Consider the following 20,277-nt stretch of genomic DNA (forward strand, 5'->3'; position numbering starts at 1 on the left):
TAGTTTTTGGAGTCGAGGGAAGGTTTTTTTTAGAAGAGGCTTGACATGAGCAGTTTTGAATGCGTCGGGAAAGATTCCAGAGAGAGGGAGTCATTTATGATGGTTCTCGCGTATTCTCCTGCACAGGTAGATGCACATATTTATTTGAGGGTTGAGGCTGGGCAGGGGTCTAGCGGGAGGGGTTAGAAGGTCTCTGACTAAGTTTTTGAAATTGTAGGGTTCCCCAATTAGTCTCAATTGAGTCACATCCCACTACTGACACCATATCTAAGAAACTCAAGGTGGCAACATTAAAGACAGGCACAAGTGATCACAGTTCAAGGGTGTTTATTAAACTGTATAAATGGGTGAGAAAAATGCCTACTTTAAACCTAAATCTAAGATGGGAGCAAGCTACAACCATCAAATAATAAGGCAGTCATAATGGTGTCTTGTCAAGTAAAAAGGACCTATACTAAAAACAAAATATTGCCAATCCTTACCGCTAAGTTACAAAAGAGTGTACGATAGAGTTTAGAAGAAAAGTAGGAAGTGTTCACAAATGATAAGTCAGGATGTTATAGCCGGGGTCTCCCTTACCCACGCTTTTAGCACGTGGCAAGGCGGGACTCTTAATCACAGAACACTGCTGGCCTTCACCAGCAGAAGGCTACAGTTCCTTTCAACGATATCAGGACCTTTGGTGGCCAAGTCTCTTTTCTACAAAGTGTCTTGCCTCCGAGGGCCTGATAGGTCAAAATAATAAAATAACAAAACAAAATTTCCTAACCACATGTACGTTGGGTGATGATTCTTCACCCCCGGATATCCCTCTTCCGGGCTCAGACTCTTTTTGAATCTTAGCCTTTAGTTGGGTTTACTACGGTCTTTTACTCAGAATATTTCACTTGTTGTTTTCACAAGTCTCAATGTCTTTTTAAACAATCTTTCACTGTGGACGACCCTCGGCTGGGTTCACTCTTGTCAACACAATATTCACGAGGTTATCGCCCTTCACCCTGATTTTCAGGCATCTCTCAACCTGGTTCTCATTAGGCAGTTACACAGTTCACTATTCTTTACACAATGCAGGATTTACTTTCCTTAGCTTACTCTTAGTTACGGGTCAAAGACTTTCGATTGTACAAGGGGTTTTACTCGACCCTTGTAGGAACTCCACTTTGAACTTTTGTGTCGGTTCTCCTAGGGCCTCCTGGGATCTTTAGTTATAACATACAGGGACCGGCCATAGTCTTTCGAATGAGCTCCCACTCTGCAGCTGATCTCTCCCTGGCTTGTTTAACAGTTCGCTAACACACAAAGACTTTGTTTTTTAATTTACATTATGTTTTCATTTGCAACCTTTGCTCAACACAGTTCTGTTTAAAATCGGTTCTCCCTCCGACTCACCGGCTGTGATGAACTGCTTGGTATTTCTTGTCTCTGGAGTTAAGGACAGTACCATGGTAGCAAGCATCTCTCCCTGACTTGGTTATCAGTGTAGGAGGGTGTTCCATGCACTATTGACATCTGTCACACCACACGCTAGCTGTCATTCCTGTCCTTATGATTCCGTTCATGGAGGCTTTGCGGGTCTGGGTCAAAAAGGGCAAGGGCACTCCCCCCTTTTCATTCTTTCGGTTCTCACCGCCTTTCTCCTCCTCTTGACCTGCCATAGCACCCAACCTTTTTTGTCACCAAGGCGGGTGAAAACACCTGATTTTCTTTTTGGCGGGTGAGAGGCCCATAGAAGTGAATGGGCATATGAGAGACTTGGCGGGTGATTCATATGCTTTCAAGGCGGGTGACACCCGCCAAAAGCGGATGAGTTGAGAGCTATGAACTGCCATCCTGGAATAGCTGCCTCGTCGTGCGGCCTGCCTTGCTCAAAGTGTGCTCTCATGGAGCAACTTTTATCTCTGCGGGGAAGGGAAAGGGCAGACGGGTGTGTGTGGTTATTGTCAATTGCTTGACTCTGCCTGACCCTTGTGTTGGGACATATCAAGTAAATGGCCCTGGTGTTAGTCCGTTGTCTTTTGTGGTGTAAGAAAGTGTGTCGGAAAGGGGCGTAAAGCTTCTAAATATCCTATGGGGTAGAATGGGGAAAAGGTGTTATAAGGAAGGGGGTTCCACGTCCCCCCCATCGGTGTCCCACTTCCACACCCTGAGGACCCCCCATCCAATTGATCCTCCAACACTGGTCCATCCCCAGGAACTGGATCCAATAGCGATGGCGTTGTCCTGGCCAACTGAATGACAGATTCCCGGGACTAGCGGGTGAGACACCTTCAGGTTTCTCACAGTATGTTTCAGGTGTGTATTTCAATATGAAAATGAGGTCAAAACTTGTGAGTCTTTATGAAGGGGAATTGAAAAGAATGCATTCTTCAAATCAACAACTGTGAAATAGTTGGCCGTGGGTGGGATGCTACACAGTATTGTTGCAGGATTTGGAACTAATGGAAACTCAGCTTTGACTATATTGTTTAGAGGGTGAAGGTCCTGAATACATCTCCACGACCCCACCTTTGATTTCTTTGACAGGGTAAACTGCTGTGTTACATGATGAATCTTATGGCAACAATATGCCTTACTTCATTGAAGTGGAAATGGTCTCAAATATACCTTAATCCACATCTCTGGACATGGGGTATTGCTTTGATCGTGGTAAAAGAGCTCCTGGTTTTAATTTAATTTTAACTGCACCTATTCCTTTAATAGTCACACATCATATGGGCTTGTATTCCATAACATTTCTAGAATTTTCTCTAAGTCTTGGTCTTCTTTTTATCAAGGACATTCTCTTCAGTATTTCTATATTCTTCACTTTAATACAATGAGTGATAGAGATAAGCAACACTATTTAATCATCAGAGTAGTGATCAAACACTGCTGCTTCTAACTCTAAGTGAATGATGGGGATTTCTGGCCTGAACAAAATGTCATCATGTATTCTCAATATTTTATCTACCAACCTGGGCAACCATGATAATAGGATGGTCACTCCATACAAAAATACTTCTGTATCTAAAGGCAATCCTCGAAATGCTTTCTGGCCTGTAAAGGCTAATAAAAACTCTCCCACATTCATTTCGCTTATCCCTGGAGTAGGCACACTATTTCTTCATCAGTGAAAGATATTGTCATGTTAAGCTTTGTCATTAAGTCACGTCCCAAAATATTGACTGATGTCTGCCTAGAGTATAGTAATGGCATTGACATATCATGTTCTCCTATAGAAATTGGTAACTCATCTGTAAAAGGAACTAAACTCATCGCCCCAGCGAATCCTTGAGCATTCATGGCAGTACCTGATATTGGGTATTTTCCCTCGCTGACACAGGAGAGAGTGGCTCCATTCTCTACTAAAAATGAAAATGTCTCGTCCCCTATTGTTACCCTGACCCTTGGTTCCTCTTGGGGATCGAGTGTCACTGATAATATTGAACACATCAAGTCACTCGGTCGGCTGTCCTATTGTGGATATAAATGTATCCCTGTACCTGTGAAAGGATTTCCTCTTATCACAGTCACACTCCCAATTTGGGTGCAGGTGCTTGTTGGGCTTCTGAGGCCAAGTTCCATTGTGGTACCATATCCTGCTGTATCTGTGCTTGCTGTGGTTGTGCCTTTTGTGTTTGCATAGGGGCCTGTTGTGGTTGCCCTCACGGCGATTGGATTTGCAGGCGTTCTGGCTGCATTTGTTGGGATTGTGGTGCATATGTCTAAGCATACGTTTGATCTTGGGCATAATATTCCTGCAGTTCTGTATTATACTGTGGAGCATAGACCCAATCCCCCACTTGGAGCTTGCCAGTTCTGTTGCATGCCTCCTCTGCTTCTGCATGTCCTAGCTATGTGTCCCATTCTCCCACAATTCCAACATTGTTGTGGCTGTCCACCATTATATACTCCTCTTGCCCTAGAGTTTCGAAATCCACCTCGTCCTACTCCTATAAGCCCATTCCCTCTTCGTCTTGGCCAGAAATGTTACCCACTCTGGTCAGCGGGATATCATGGATTATTTTTATGCCTTGACTGTACCTCCTGTGTCACCCCTCCTTCATTACGTGTCAATACCTCTCCCTCGATGGTTATTTTTCAGAATGTTTTCTAAACTAACTTTGCTTCCTCCTGCTTTCTGTTCTCAGCTTTCTTTTAAGTTTCTCCTGCATTAATCGGCAGTAATGTACGATTGTCAATTGTATTTCTGGCCATGGCTTTGCTTCCATTCCTACCTGTTTTTTCAACTGCTGTTGCACTGGCTCCTATAGCTAACGTCATTCCTGATGTCATCCTTTCTAACTCATAAATCCATTTTCCCACACCGGAAGTTAAAATCGGCAATTTACACTTTAAATTGTCTTCATCGATTTGCGGCCATGGTATATATTGTGGTCGTCCTCCCCCTTTCTCCAATAATGGGAATTGTGAAAATCCTAATTCATAATCATATTTACTTACACTCCATGTCTTCAAGGCACAGCTAGCCTCGTCCATTTGTCTCCTTACTGGTATTGGTCTTAACTTGCATACAAATGGCAGGGATATATCCCCCGCACTACGCAATCGAGCTTGTGGTCTTGGTTCTGGTGTCCTTTCTTTAGGGTCCTCTAAATCTGACAATTTTACCCTTTTTTTCTCTTTTGAAAACCCGCATGCACCCTCTCTACGCCCTCTCATTCTCCTCCCTCTCTTCATCTGACATCATTATACCCCAACTTGTGTGACCATTGTCTCCTTCTGCATCGTCGAGATCTAATCTGTTTAAAGACAATGGCCCTCATTACGACCCTGGCGGAATTCGGAAAACGATGGCGGAAATGCAATACCGCCATCGAATAGCGCTCGGTGCGACTATGACCCGTCACCGCAAAGTATGAAGCCATTAGCGACACCGTAGTGAACGCCAACGCTAACTGCACCAAGCACGCGCGCCATGCCAAACCGTAAACACCACCATGGCGCAAGGGTACGCTAATTCCGACCCTAGCGGACATGTACCTAACGCCATCAAGCATGGCGGAATGTACCATTCCGCCATGGTGAGAAGTACGGCATCGCGAATCAACCGTAAACGGCCCCACTGAGTGCCTGTACACCGCTCCCTGCCCACAAAGTACAACTCCCCGTAGGTGCAATGAAGTCACAATGCAACCATTGAAATGTACAAGTCACCCATGCATGCCAACGAACAAATGAAACACAAGAGGGGCCAATGGGAGCTGCAGGGCACAGATGGCACGAATACAGAAGCCATCCCAATGGACATGACCACAGTCCCCCACCAAGAAACGCACGCAAACACAGGCACCTGTGACCAGCAATATTCCGAAAATCACATCATTCCACCAGTCCACCTGGCTGACCGGCATCTGTTACACAAAACCCAATCCCCCGCCCCTGAGCATGACAACATTCAAACAGTCATATTGGCAGCCCCCATCCCTGACCTCACGGGCTTCGTAGGCAAACGCGCCCAGTACAGTACCACGCAACTAAACTCCGAAGCTGGAACCCAATGCAGATCTCCTCACAATACATCGCTCCCCAAATAGGAATATGCCACATCACTTGCAAAGAAGAACGCTACACGGGCCAAATCAGAATAGAAATTTAATGCACAACAAAATCACCAAGCCCATACAGCCATCAGGCCATGAACTCCAAAACACATTTCACCATTGTGGGCTGCATCCGCAAGAAATGACCAGCCACTACTTGTGTGACGCCCTGTTCCATCATGGTACACAGAGCCACATTCACGTACGAAAAGGCAACATGGAAGCGCACAGAACCGCAGGGCCGTCCCAATGGGGAGGTACTAGTCCAGCTGAAAGGCCGAAATGTTGCTCCGAGCCACTAGTACTGCGTAAGGGCATGTGGCCCATTGGCGATCGTCCCATAAGATCGTAATGCTGCTCCACTGATTAACACGAAGCAGCAGGTGTCGGGAGTAAAAGCCATCTGCAGGAGTGGCATACAGATGGCAGTGGCAAAAGGGGAGGAGATACCTGTCAACCAAAAGAAAAGAAAAAGAACAGAATGGCCATCAGAACTACATCCGAACAACTCACTTCAATGATCACACTGAATCCACAGCCATATGCATGCTAGCCCACTCCAAAGGATCATCACCACCCCAAAACCACTTGCGACTCATAACCATCTATATCGAGGTGTAAACACCATCACAAACGAGTGTACCTGTGCATGCGTCTGTGAAAACAGAATCCATCTGATGGGATTGTTAACGTGCATGGACACAAGTGTCTGAAGGCGCGTCGAGAAAGGGAGGGCTCAACAAGGCCAGATAGACGATGGTCCCACTATGGCAGCCCTGCATCACATAGCGCAGGGGAGGCGGATAGATTCCAAGAAGCCCTGAACATGGCAAACTCTGTATCAAATCATCTGCCCATGCATCCATTCATCATTCCCTCATCCCGGTATAAAAACGCCTGAACATTTACTCACATAACATTAGAAATATCCATTGAGTCTGTGCGTTATGCAGCCTGCAAAATCCACAGTGCCCCAGCCCGTAATTCCAGTGTTGTGAAGTAACATGTATTTGGGAACGTCCGGCCTCATCGCCCACGTCGCTATTGCGCATCCCAAACTATTCATATCAATCATTGCTTCCTCGCCATGGCCCCTGTCTCAAGGACATTGAACAATAGAACGTTATATTTGCAGTCAGACCTGTGGGCATCTCCTCGCCGCGAGCTGAAAACCGAAAGCGCCGCCCTTCGAATTCCTTATTTGCAATATCACGTCGAAAAGGCATCTGTGGCCGTTTGAAAACACAAATTAATCCATCTAGTGCGGCTGTGTGTGAAAATGGCAACTGCCTTCACCCACAAATGGGACGCCCCGCCCGTCGGTGCAACTCGGTACAGTGATGCATGAGGGCCCACCGTTACTCGAGTACTACGTTCCACTGACCCTTCACAAATCTGTTCGCGACGGCAAAGATTGTATGTGAAACAATGGGACCATAGCCGAATGTACATATCAACAAATGTTACACGGCCATCGGGTACAAATACATGATTGCAATAGCAAGATGCCATTACCGAATTGCAGCGTTGTGTGCGGGACGTGCTCGGCCAAAGGGGAGAGCAGCTTGCACAGGTGGAATGAATCACCACAGGTGGAGGCCATACAGCCTGAAAACACATAAATTGCACACCCAGTCTCCTCCCACAACCACACCCACTCCGAAATGCTACCGGCAGGACTCGCGATGTTGGCCCTGGGGGACCTGATAGCACTGCAAGTACTCCAACTCCAAGAAGAAGACGAACACCAACTACAACCGGCCGCACGGAGGAGACGCAGGAGGAGGAGGAGGGCAAGGCAGGGCCAGCAAGGGCCGCCAGCACAGCCACTACCACCACGCAGGCAGGCCGCAATCCCACGCCTCCGAGCACATCCGTTCAACCTCACTGATGAGCAGATCCACACCCTCTACCGTTTGGACCAGGACACCATAGCCGCCATTGTGGACATGACACAGGCTGACCTTGTCAGCATGATAGATGCCATCCCACCCCTACTGAAGGTGGTGTCTGTACTCCACTTCCTGGCCACAGGCACCTACCAGCACACAGTCGGACAGTTGCATGGCATTTCTCAGCCACTGTTCTCACGGACACTATTGCAAGTGCTCGATGCCCTCCTGCAGCACGCAGACGACTACATCTCTCTACCACGCTCGGAGCAGGAAATTACCAACACAAAAGTGGGATTCCATGCACTTGCCGGCATACCGGGTTGCATTGGTGCCATCGACTGCACCCATGTGGAATTGGTCGTCCCACATGCCATGGAGGCCCAGTACCGCAACCGAAAACAATATCATTCCCTGAATGTACAAATGGTGTGTGACTCCAACAGGATCATTACACATTGTTGTGCCCGATTCCCTGGATCAACCCATGATTCTATGGTCTTGAGGAACTCTACAATACCACGCTACATGGAGCGACACGCAGGGAACAGATCCTGGCTACTCGGTGAGTCTCATTACATGCATGATTATGTGGGGTATGTGATTCGGCAATGACCTGGCAGGAAGGGGGGAAGTGTGCGTACGTAGCAATGGCATTCCACATCATACGTTTATCGTCCACATACAGGTGATGCTGGATATCCACTGAAGAGATGGCTCCTCACACCAGTCCGGAACCCACGGGACCAGCATGAGGAGGACTACAACCATGCCCACTCACGTACCCGTGTAGTCATTGAACAGGCATTCGGCCTACTGAAGGGTCGTTTCCGCTGCCTCAGCAGGTCTGGCGGGGCACTCCTGTACCGCCATGAGAAGGTTGCAAAGATGGTGATGGCATGTGTCATGCTCCACAACATGTGCGTACGTAGAAATGTGCCCATGCCCCCTGACGCAGAACTGCAAGCACCTGATGATGGTCATGATGAGGGTGGGGATGTGGCAGCACCTCAAGGAGTCTGCGAGGCACCGGAGGGCCGTGACATTCGTCAGCATCTCATTGATGCATGCTTCTAGCACTCACGCCTGGTGGCTGATACATGGACACGGGACTCGTGGCACTGTGTGTGTCTGGGACATGCACAATATGGACTGTACGCCTATGATGGCCTAGTACACAAAGATCAATGTCCACACATCTCATTGGTTGATCGTGCACTGTTTATGGCATATGTGATATCATGTTGTACACCCTATCGACCTGCCACCCAAGTGAGCCCAACACACCCCCTCCACCCTCCTACCTCCCCCCCGAACACCAGTGTCCAAAGATGCTCATTGTCAGTGGGCAGTCGCTATTGCAAGCCCCCTCTGCGGGTATCAGGGGCACCCCTGCCTGTGGAGCGCAGGTTCCTCCCAGATCTACGTTGGGGGCTGCCCTGGACGGAACTTGCAACGGATGATGTCTCTGCCTGCTCACGTCCATGCATGTCCCTAAGTGTTTGTGAGAGCTCAGTGAGCACACGGCGCACTGCGGCAAGTTCGGCACATACGTCTGTGGACGTCGCATGCAGTTCCCCCCTCAGGCTCTCGGTGCTTCTCTCCATTTGGACTCTCAGGCTCTCGGTGCCACTCTCCATTTGGACTCTCAGGCTCTCGGTGCTAGTCTCCATTTGGACTCTCAGGCTCTCGGTGCTACTCTCCATTTGTGCCCTTAGTGTCTCTGTACTTCTCACCATTTCTGCCCTAAGTGTCTCAGTTGATGTTTCTATGTCTGCCTTAGTGCCCCCACATTCATCGGCATGGTCCTTGAGGAGCGTGGCCAGTTGCTGCTGTTGCACGATTAACTGGTCGAGGGACTGTTGCCTCTGCTGGGCCATGGCCATTTGCGGGGGTGTCACAGAGGGGCTGTTGACCTCATGTTGCCTTGCCACAGGGCTTGTGGGGGATGGCCAGTCGTCGTCTTGTGGGTGCCCCTGCGTGGTATCCTCATGTTGTACGGGATGGGACAGACAGGGGGATTGGGACAGGTCATGGATGGATCTGACTTCGACATCCCCGTCTTCTGTGTCGGAGCATGCTGCCATCAATGGGGTGTCACCTATGGTGCTGCTGCCACCAGAGGCAGTGCCTTCTGTGGCATCCGTTGGGGGGACCTGTGGTGGTGGTGTTGTGGGCATGCTGGCTGCTGGGGTGCCTGTTGATGTTCCCTCCTCTGTGCTGCCACCTGATTTGTGCTGCTGCCGTGTCTTGATGCGTGCAGCTGAGGTGGAGGGTCTTTGGCCGTTGGTCTTGGCCCTCTTTGCAGGTGTGCTGGTAGGGGTGTCCTGATGCTCGTCGTTTGGATCGGACCCTGTGGTGGAGTAAAGGAGGGCGAGGGTTATTAATGGGTCTGTGGGTATTGGAATGGCATTGTATCACATGCATTGGGGTGGTACCTGAGGGTGATTTGGGTCGGGGCCTTGGAGGTGCTTTCATTTGTGTGTGGAGTGAGGGTGCAGTTGTTTGGCAGCCTGCAGTTAGGGTGTGCCTGCTGCACGTGTAGTGGGTGTTTTAGGGGTTTTTAATTATTTATGTATTTATTGTGAGTTTTAAAGTGCGCTATCAGGCCGATGTGTGTGGATGTTCTCCTGGACATGTGTTTCTGTTGCACTATGTGGACACATGGTACTTCACATGATTGGACATTGTGGATTTAGCATTGTTTTATTTGGCCCACCTACCTGAATCTTCGGATGTCTGCACTCCTTTCTCCATCCCTCCGACTCCCTCTATGCTCTCCATTCCGATGGTGGAGGCACAGATTTCTTCCCAGGGGGTCAACTTGATGGGTGATTCAGGACCTCCCCCGGTGGCTGTGGCAATGTTGCGGTTGGCAGAGAGTATGCTGCGGACGCATATCCGCAGGTCGTCCCATCGCTTTCGGCATTGCTGTGGGGTGCGGGGTGCGGTCCCCACCGCACTTACCCGCTGTGCCACCAGAGCCCATATGGCCTTCTTGTTTGCAAGTGCCGTCCTGGTCATTTGTGTGCAGAAGACGACGGCAGCATTCTCCTGGAGGGTCTCTGTTAGCACGGTGAGTTCCTCACGGGAGAAGTGGACCTGCCACTTGCGGTCGCACACTTTCTTCGCTACTTTTCCCATTTTTCTTGGTTTCGCTAGGGTGGATGACGGGTTGGGGTGTGTCTCAGGGTAGTGTTTTTAGTGGTTGTGTGGTTTTAGTGGTTTTATAGGTGTACGGCGGGATGTTTCCCGTGCCGGGCCCATGTTTTTACTTCCGTTTCCGTATATTTACGGTCACCGTACTTTCCGGTAGGCGCACACTGCGGTGTCCGCTGTGATGGGTGGCGGTATTGCACCTAGGGCGCCGTATGGCGGCGGTGTGGGCCGTTTTGGGGTCATTTCCGCCATCGCGGACTTTGCACTTCCGCCATGCCGTGGTGCTCGTGCCCGATGGGTCGGAATGGGCCGCACTTTGCTCCTTCGTGCAATGGCGGAAACGCTATTTACGCTGTGGCGGTCCGGTCAGTCACTTTCCGCCAGGGTCGTAATGAGGGCCAATGTTCCATTCTCGTCTGTTCTGATGCTACCTGATCTACCTTCAGAACCCTTTAATAGGGATCCCTCTACATTCTTTTGGGTTTCGTGCCTACCTCTGTCCCTCATTTGCCTATATAGTTGTCCAAGCCTTTGCGCTATGTCTTCTGTATCCTGTCCACCAGCCCGTGCTGATCTCAGTATTCCTTGCCCCCTATGGGGCTGTTGTGCACCTCTCTCTTTCTCCAGTCGTTCTCGTGCTTCAATCGGCACTATGCTCCTATGACATAAATATTCTATTTTGTCATCTTTTAATACCCTACTCTTGTTAATTTCTTCTTCTCGTCTCCTCATCTCCCTCAATGCATCTTCCTTTTGCCTTCATTGCAACCTACGTACTTTTATTCTTTGGGCTTCTATCTCTTCTCAATTCTTCTCTACTAATCTCTCCTTTTCTTTCCTTGCTTCATATCTTCTTCATTTTTCCCTTCACTTGCATTCTGTATCCCTCTCTTCTGTGTATGCTATTTCTTCTTCCTTCTCTTCTTTTTTCCGCTCTTCTCCTCTCCTTCTCGAACCCCAATAATGCCTTTATCGTCTAGCTTATGCAATATTTGTCCTCCCATACATTTATTCTGTATATTGTTATTCCCTTAGTTTTATACTTTATTTCCTTCTGTTTCCCTGCTTCTTCCTCTATCTCCATTCATCTGCTTTGTTTGTCCTTTCTCTCATAGCGCTGCTTACTTTCATTGTGTGTTAATATATCTTTGCGTTCTCTACTCTTGCTCTCTTCCGCATGATCTTTGCTGCTATAAGCGTTGAGTGCCGACTTTGGATTAACATATCCCGCCGCTGCTTTTAATTCCTTTAAGGTGTAAAATCCCTTCTCCTCTGAATATGCACTCTTCTCTTCAGGAAGAGAAAGGGGAGCCAAAGGCATTTTATCCTCCCCTTTATGCTGATTGACCATCAATTCCCTATATGCTGGATCTTCTTTCTCACTCTGGTACATTTCCCAAAGTTCTAAAATGGCCAATCTTTTTTGCAACTTTTTCCACTGATATATGGCATGCATATATGTCATCATATGCCGCAATACAGCTTACGACATCTTACGACAGTGAACCTTCCTGAGGCCCCCACATGAGTGTCTTATTGGGCGTGCCTTGAACCAATTGCAAATTATATTTCCTTATCTTCAATGTGTATCCTTGTAATGTCCTACATACATGTAAAAGAGGTGTATCCCCCATGATGACAGTTACATTTTGATTGTCAATACTTACCTGTTGTTTTATTCCATTCTTTATATTATCAAATATACTACGCCGATCAATTGGTGCAGGAACCATCAATCACTGTTTATAATCTCAATCAGTGTATATTTCACTTTTTATTCTAAAAATCTAAGCAATGATATTTTGTTTCCTCCTTTGTCTACACTTTCTATCAAATTGTATTATATCGTTCTTTCATTAATAGTATTTGTAGATTCTCTTCTTTACTTAAAAATTACTTTCCTTTGATTTTTCCCTTCCTGAGTAATGTCAATCTCTTGGCCCAAATTTTTCACCAATCGATTTAATTTAGTTTTACTGCATATGCCTTCCTTTACTATCTTAGTAAATGTATCACCCCTCTGTTTCACTCCATTCTGGAGTTAGATACAGACTCTTCTACAGACCTTGTGTAAGGGAGGCATGGTATCACAAGTATGACACTGACACAAAAGGTACAATTTTGCCCTATAGCTAGGATGGGAGTAGTCTCTATCATCAATTAGTAAATAAAACAGTCCTAATTGAGTCTGTCAAATCTAAATGGCCTACACTATCAAAACCTAATGCCTGCCCTATCTCTTGTACAAAAAGTGTGTTAAGGAGAATATGTATGCAAAGGAAAATCAGTGTTTGAATATAAAGAATAAATGTGGCTGAGTCAGCTCTCCTCCCCACGTTAGACAGTACGGAGTAAGGTGGTCTCCGTAGACAGGATGATACACTCTGGCTCTGGTTATCAAAACAAAGGCAGTTCAACACAGGGATTGAGGAATTCAATGTTAAAGTCTCTTTTCGCAGCTTTCAAAACACAGTTCAACAAAATGTTTACGTTGGTCTCCCTCAATTGGGCTTGGACCTTTCAAAGCAACAAGTTCATGTAGGTCGTCCTCAGTCAGGCTCAGACCTTCCAAGACAACAGGTTCATGTAGGTCTCCCTCAGTGGGGCTCAGACCTTTCAAACACAGCACTTGCAGAGAGTCCCTTCTCCAAGATTAATTCACATCCTTTAGGGGTTCCATTACCCTAACTTATCACACTTCCGGTCTCCCTCAGTCGGGCTCAGACCTTTTCCTGATGTGGAAGACTTTCGAATGTGTGTGGCTTTTACTATAGACCTATGCAGGACCACTTCGACTTTTCCCTTCAACTCACACTCTTCTATTATTTGCCCCAGTGTCTCTTGGTTGGGGTAGTTTTACTTCCTCACTTTTCCCTATGGTTACTTTTGATCACTTTACTTCATATAGTTCATTCACTTAATGGCATTATAACAAAAACATTTCAGCTTTCACAGAGACTTTTGAATGGGCTACTTCCTTTCAACAGACCACTCCACTACTCAGTATCATTGGTTTCACGGCTATCTGCAATTCAAAGTTCACCACAGCTCTGCCTTTCTTCGCGTCTCATCCACACGCATGCAGCCTTCAATTCTGTGATATTCTGTTGGAACTTCATCTTTGCTGAACACACACCAGTCTTTCATGTCGTTCACCAGCTCACCGGCTGGTATTTGCAGTTTTAATTCATGAGTCAAGGTTAAAGCCACAGCCATGGCCTCGCCTCCCCAACTCTGCCTTTCACCAGGGAGGGTCACTGGTGTCCTTGAAACACAATGCAGTCTTCCTGTCTGGGATACCACCGTCTCCATGTGTCTTTCACAGCCTTTTGGAGGCAACAACTTCTTGCAGGGACCTCCTGGGGTCCTCTACACTTTGCTTTCATCTCCCTGTCTGTCGCTCTGCTCCAGTAGGTTAGTCTTCGCCCTGGAAATTCTGCTCTTGCTTGTGTTACACCTTGCTCAGAGTGTGTCTCTATGTCTGCATTTTATCCATTTGGGGAGAGCTAATTGGTATCACATGTATGCACTTAAAGTGAAGTGCCTGACTTTTCCTCACCCAATTACCGTGACATGTCCAATTGTGAAAACAAAGTTAAAATATCGAGGCTGAGTGCCCCAAAAGGAAATACACCGAACACGGGTTACAAAGGAACATACAAAGATCTTTTATTTTATACTGAACAGTTTCAGAGGACAAAAGTAACGTATAGCTATCGGACCTCAGTACAACACAACAAACTCCAGCGTGGTCCAGTGTGCTCAGTGAGTGGGGATGTACATTAGAATAGTCCCGCTTTATATACATTTGCGAACATAATGTCCAATCCCACTGTGGGTTAATATTCCTCTAATACATCACTGATCTAGGGTTCATGCCGAGTTCACACATCTATACGCTTAGGGTTTGTCTTTAAAACATTCGCCAACAAGCCTACACGGTAACAGTGTATTTTAGGATTTCTCATAGAGTCTTCTCAAACATTAATACAATGTAGTTAAACAAATGTTCTCAGTTCAGTATTTGGATACATTGTTCTTAACATATGCTTGCGGATTAGTTTCATTGGCACGAGTAATCCTTTACACACAGGTCAGCGAAGAACAAGGTCTCAGTTCACGACCCTAACAAGTGGCCTGCAGGCAAGTTACTTATTAATTACATACAGAGGTCAAGACGGCCATGTTGTATTTTGGAATGACATCATCCACCATTTTAACTCACAGGATGACTTTACAGAGAGAACCTAAAATGGCGGATTGACCTAAAATGGCGGCTTACATTGATTCTAAGGTCAGGACCTTGCAACACGGATTTCTTCGAAAGTGACTTATAAGCAGCTTGGCGTGGGCCAATATACATATATTCATTACAATAGGAGGAACAATATAATTTCCTGTTTGACAAACCCTCCTTTTGACCTATGCCAAGTGCTAAACTACTTCTGATCTCCTTGCAAACAACTCCATGCATCATCGTCCATGCACCCTGAATCGCTGTCAGAAATATATATTGCCATCAGATCATTCGCAAAAATTTCTTTTAACACATATTCCTTGGAAGTTTTATCTGGGGCATGCACTTTATGACCCATTGTACCTATCGCTTGTGCGCAACATCCCCCTAGCATCAAACATATACTAGGTAAACACTGGATACAACAACAAAGAAATAACAGAATTCCAAAAATGATCAGTAAGACCGAAAGTACCTTCCAACCCCAAGATCGCAAGAAGTCCCAGAACCAAGCGCTAAGATCCCAGTTTCCCTCGGGAACATGCACTTCTGAACTAAGGACGTGCAGATTCTGTATTGCTTTGAAGATAGTTGGGGAGGAATCTGGCACGAAAACACAGCATGCGGACCCCACTAATTTACACACTCCACCATGTTCAGCCAGAATGACATCTAATGCCATCCAGTTCTGGAGCGCTACTAGTCTTATCGCTTTCTGTTCTAATGTCATATTATAAAGTATGTCTGTGGTCGTTTGATGGTTCTCTCCAGTACTCTCGCTAGTCTTCTGATATCTTCGGAATTTGCTATCTGCCCCCAAAATGGCACAAATGATTTTGCTACATCTCCCAAGACCTGTGCTGGAGTGTCACCATTCTCGTCCTGCTGTGGACGGGCCTTTGAAACCTCTATAGTACTCGCTATGAGCACCCCAGGTAACAGGATCCCTAAATAACAGGTCCCCTACCATTCCCTGGGTAACCATGGAAATGCTACATTACCGCAAACAAAGTAGACAGGCTCGCCTACATACAAAGATCTGTCTTCCCCAGTCAAATTTGCAACGTTGGCAAAATCTTTAAAATCTCCCATTGACTGAGTACCATTCCTCTGTATGCAGAAAGAAACTGAATTGGGGCTATGGTTAACAGTGTAAGAAGGAGGCATGGCATCCTTATTGCCTATCGGAGCCATCTTGAAGGAAATCAAAGATTGAAAGGGACGAGACAGTCTATCAGAAGGCCTAATAGAAGCAACGTTGAGCTTACTCCTATTTGCAAAAAGCCAGCATCCCAGGGGAGTCAGAACACGTTTCTCAAAATTATTCAAATTAGTACCATCAAAGTTCCCCGAGATGCTATCATTCCATCGGCCAAAGAACAGTGCTCTAAGAGAAGCATAACAAGCAGTTGTCAAAGGTAAAGGATGAATATACCAACCTAGCCCCGTATCCCCATGTTGCGGTAAATGTGAACAGACCCAACAGTTGGACCTATTGAAAATGGCATGCGTAGCATTCATGATAAGTAACAGAGTATTGTTATGGTACCTTTGTTTATGCTGAGAGTCCCTAGGGGACAGAGTATGCAAAAGTACAAAGGGAGTAGGAACAGTGGGTACATTTTCAGTCGGTAACAAGGACTCTAAAGGATGAGTTTCCTCAATATAGCATAAGCCTAAAACAGTGACTATTATAAAACCAAATATTATAATAAAAACACAGCAATACGTTTTCGGGGCCCAAGTGCTTTGTCCATTATCCTGGCTGGTCACACGATCATTTACAAGTCCCATACGAGCGGTAGCGGTGGCAGGCATTGTAGTCTTCAAACGACAAACCCCAATGTTATTAGCTAGCGACCTCCCAGCCGCGCGACTTCTTAGTCCTTCGACAACCCTAGCCAACAGAATCCCCTTTCTCAAATTTGGGCAAAAACAAGCCCTCGATGATCCTTACCTTCTCCGAATGCACAGCCGAACCGTGCCGTAAGTCTATCAGATGCACAGCAAAACCATGCCGTAAGTCTATTTTCTTGGACGCAGATTGTACCTTGCTTTTCCCGGTACTGATTGATCCGGAAACAATGTGTCGTCACTTCCCGTTGCAAGCAACGTATCAGGAGCAAGTGAAGATGCATAATTTGAAACAACAGTTTCCGGAAATACAACTTTTGGAGAGTATGGAGACAGAATGGCAGGTTCCCCAAGCCTCACGGGCTCAGAAAGATTCTCCGATGCACTCTCAGCGCTATTTACTGCTTTGGGGATCGTTGGATGCAGCGTTAGCGAGGGGTTCTGTTTCTTCTTTATCGTGTGGCACTGGGTGAGGAAGTCTTTTGACATGCGACGCGTGGATCCAGTTTTTTCCGCCTGAGACACGCACCGCCATTTGTGTGACCAACAGGACCTGGAATGGGCCCCGCCAACGAGGTGCAAGGCAGGAAGAACGCTCAAATGCCTTGATGAGCACCCAGTTCCCAGGCCGTATGCTGTGGCCCGGGCCCTCGTATCGCACAGGTAAAGCCTCTCGCACCTGGTGATAAATCAAATACAGGTTTTTAGTCAACTTGCTTCAATAATCTGAAAGAAGTACATTTTCAACATTTTTCAAGGATCTACATTTAGGAAGATTCCAGATATTGGCAGGTCTCCCCATTACCACCTCAAATGGAGAGAGCCCAGTCTTAGTTTGAGGGGTTGTACGCATGGCTAATGACACGATCGGTAAGGCGTCCGGCCATTTTAATTTAGTGGCGGCACACATCTTATCGAGCTTGTTCTTGATGATACCATTGTGTCTTTCTACTAGTCCGGCGCTCTGAGTGTGTCTGACCGAATGGAACCGTTTGTCGACCTGTAATGCCGCACATATCTGCAGAATTACAGCAGCGACAAAATGTGGACCATTGTCCGACCAGATGACTCTTGGTAGCCCGAACTGAGGAAAATACTCCTTTAACATGGTTTTCGCAGTAGTCATGGCTGTAGCATCTTTGACAGGGAAAGCCTCGACCCATTTACTAAAAGCACAGATGACAACTAATACATACTTCATATTGTTGCACCGTTCCATTTCAATAAAATCGAAGTGAATGACTTTGAAGGGGACAGAAGGTGGCCCAAAACCTCCCCTTGGAGTTGATGTCCCCTTTGTTGTAGGCAAATCATGCAGTCCTGAACATAGCGCTGGGCAATTTTCAAAATGTTGTCTTTTGCCCAAACTTTCTCTAACATTTTCGTAACTTTCTGGGCACATATATGCGTAGGACCATGGACCATGACGACCATCATCATTACATAAGCGTTAGGGAGTAGCCATTTACCTTCGACTATGTCCACCCAACACCCATCATCATCGAGTTTCCCCAAGCCTTCAGCCCACCTCTTGGATTCTTCTAACATGGCATCGGCTTGGATATCCCGTACAGACCCAACACCCTCATCCATTGCATAGGCATTTACAGTCTCCCTTGAAACATACATCTCCGTAAAGAGATCGGTAGCAGTTTGTCTAGCTATCTGATCAGTGAAAGCATTCCCTTTTCCTATATCATCTGTAATCTTTCGATGTGCTGCACATTTTACGACAGCTAACTGAGTAGGGAGCGCAAGCGCTGCGAGCAGTTGTACTATTAGGGAGCCATGCTGGATCTTTGTACCATGCGAAGTTAAGAACCTTCTCTCTGACCAAAGTCTCCCAAAGTTGTGAACCACCCCAAAGGCATACTGACTATCAGTATATATGTTTACTGTAAGCCCTTCGGAAAGTTCACAAGCTTGGTCAATGCTATAATCTCGGTGGCCTGCGCGGAGTTATGCGTGATTCTCTTGGTTTCCACGACCGTGCTTAATGTGGTGATTGCATAAGCAGCTGTGGATGTACCATCCGGAAGTTTGAAGCAGTAGCCATCACAAAACAGCTCTCCTTATGGATTTTTCAAAGGAGTGTCTCTTAGATCAATTCTACCCTTTGTCTCTTGTTCGGTAGTATACAGACAGTCATGTGCCTCTTCGTCGCCGCAAGCAGTATCTTGCGGGAAAGGTAGTAGTTCAGCCGGATTAAGAGCCCAACACCTCTTAATTTGGATGTGAGGAGCAAACAAGATCAATTCATGTCTCATCAACTGTGCGGAAGTGAGGTGTTGCGTTTGGGTTCTATTCAGTAGAACATCTACAGAGTGAGGCACCATCAGAGTTAGATCATGGCCTAGGACCATTCCCTCACTCTGTTTTACAGGCGCAGCAGCAGCAGCGACAGCTCACAAGCATCTTGGCAAAGCGCATGCTATTGGATCAAGGGTGGAAGAAAAGTAACCGCACAGCCTATTCTTCCCTCCATGCTCCTGCGTTAATACAGCCAAAGCACATCCATCACATTCATGCACAAACAACACAAAGGCCTTTGCACAGTTTGGTGTGCCCAAAACTGGTGCCGAGCATAATGCAGTCTTGAGCAAATCAAATGATTGCTGGTGTTCCACGTTCCATGGCAATGGCGAAGAAATGCCCTTCTTTGTCAAAGCCAACATCGGTTTAATCACTAGTGAGAAGTTTGGGATCCACAACCTACAGTAAGAAGCCATACCTATCAAGGCCCTAACTTCCTTCTGTGTATTTGGGACAGACATGCCAGAAATGTGTTTTATTCTTTCAGGTGTCAATCTCCTTCCCTCCTTTGACAGGAGATAGCCTAAATAGGCGACCTCCTGGCAACAATATTGAAACTTTTTAAGCAAAGCTTTGTGACCATGTTTAGCCAGATGAATCAGCAACAACACAGTGCCCTCCTTACAGGCACTTTCGGAATCTGCAGCTAAAAGCAGGTCATCAACATACTGAAGCAACGTGCAGGTAGAGGGCAATTCAAGGGTATCAAGCTGTTCTTTCAAAGCCCTACTCTAAATGCTAGGGCTCTTTGCGTAACCTTGGGGTGCACGAGTAAATGTGAACGAGTGTCCCCCTAAGGTGAACACAAACAAGTATCTACTGCCTTGTGTATAGGAATACTAAAGAAAGCATTCTTCAGATCCACAACACTAAAGTAAGTAGCTGTAGCTGGAATCATGGTTAATATCGTCGTCACGTCAGGCACAATTGGAAATTGCGGAGCGACGACTTTATTAATGGCACGTAAATCAATTATAAAACGGAATGGAATTACATTATCGCCTTTCTTGTACACGGGTAAAATTGGACTATTGCACAAACTTCCTGAAATTTCCTCAATCACCCCGTGATGCACAAAATCGGAAACAATGCACTTCAAAGCTTGCTCGCCCTCAACCTAAATCTTATACTGTGGAATGCGTGGCAGCTCAATTCCATGTTTTAAGACTATTTTAACAGGCTCAATCTGTAAAACACTGACATCATTGTCATCAATTGCCCATAAACTCTCTGGTACATCAATGAATTCTGGCGGCAAAAGTCTAGTCAAGAATTGAGA

General features: G+C 46.5%; 1 protein-coding gene across 3 annotated transcripts in view; it reads right to left on the reverse strand.

Moving 5' to 3' along the window:
* Positions 1 to 20,277, reverse strand: part of LOC138516615 (cytosolic beta-glucosidase-like) — a 677,786-nt gene that overhangs the window by 208,426 nt on the left and 449,083 nt on the right. The window lies entirely within an intron of this gene.

This window comes from Ambystoma mexicanum, chromosome 6q (genome assembly GCF_040938575.1).
Source record: "Ambystoma mexicanum isolate Mex_15411 chromosome 6q, UKY_AmexF1_1, whole genome shotgun sequence".
NCBI classification, from domain to species: Eukaryota; Metazoa; Chordata; class Amphibia; order Caudata; family Ambystomatidae; genus Ambystoma; species Ambystoma mexicanum.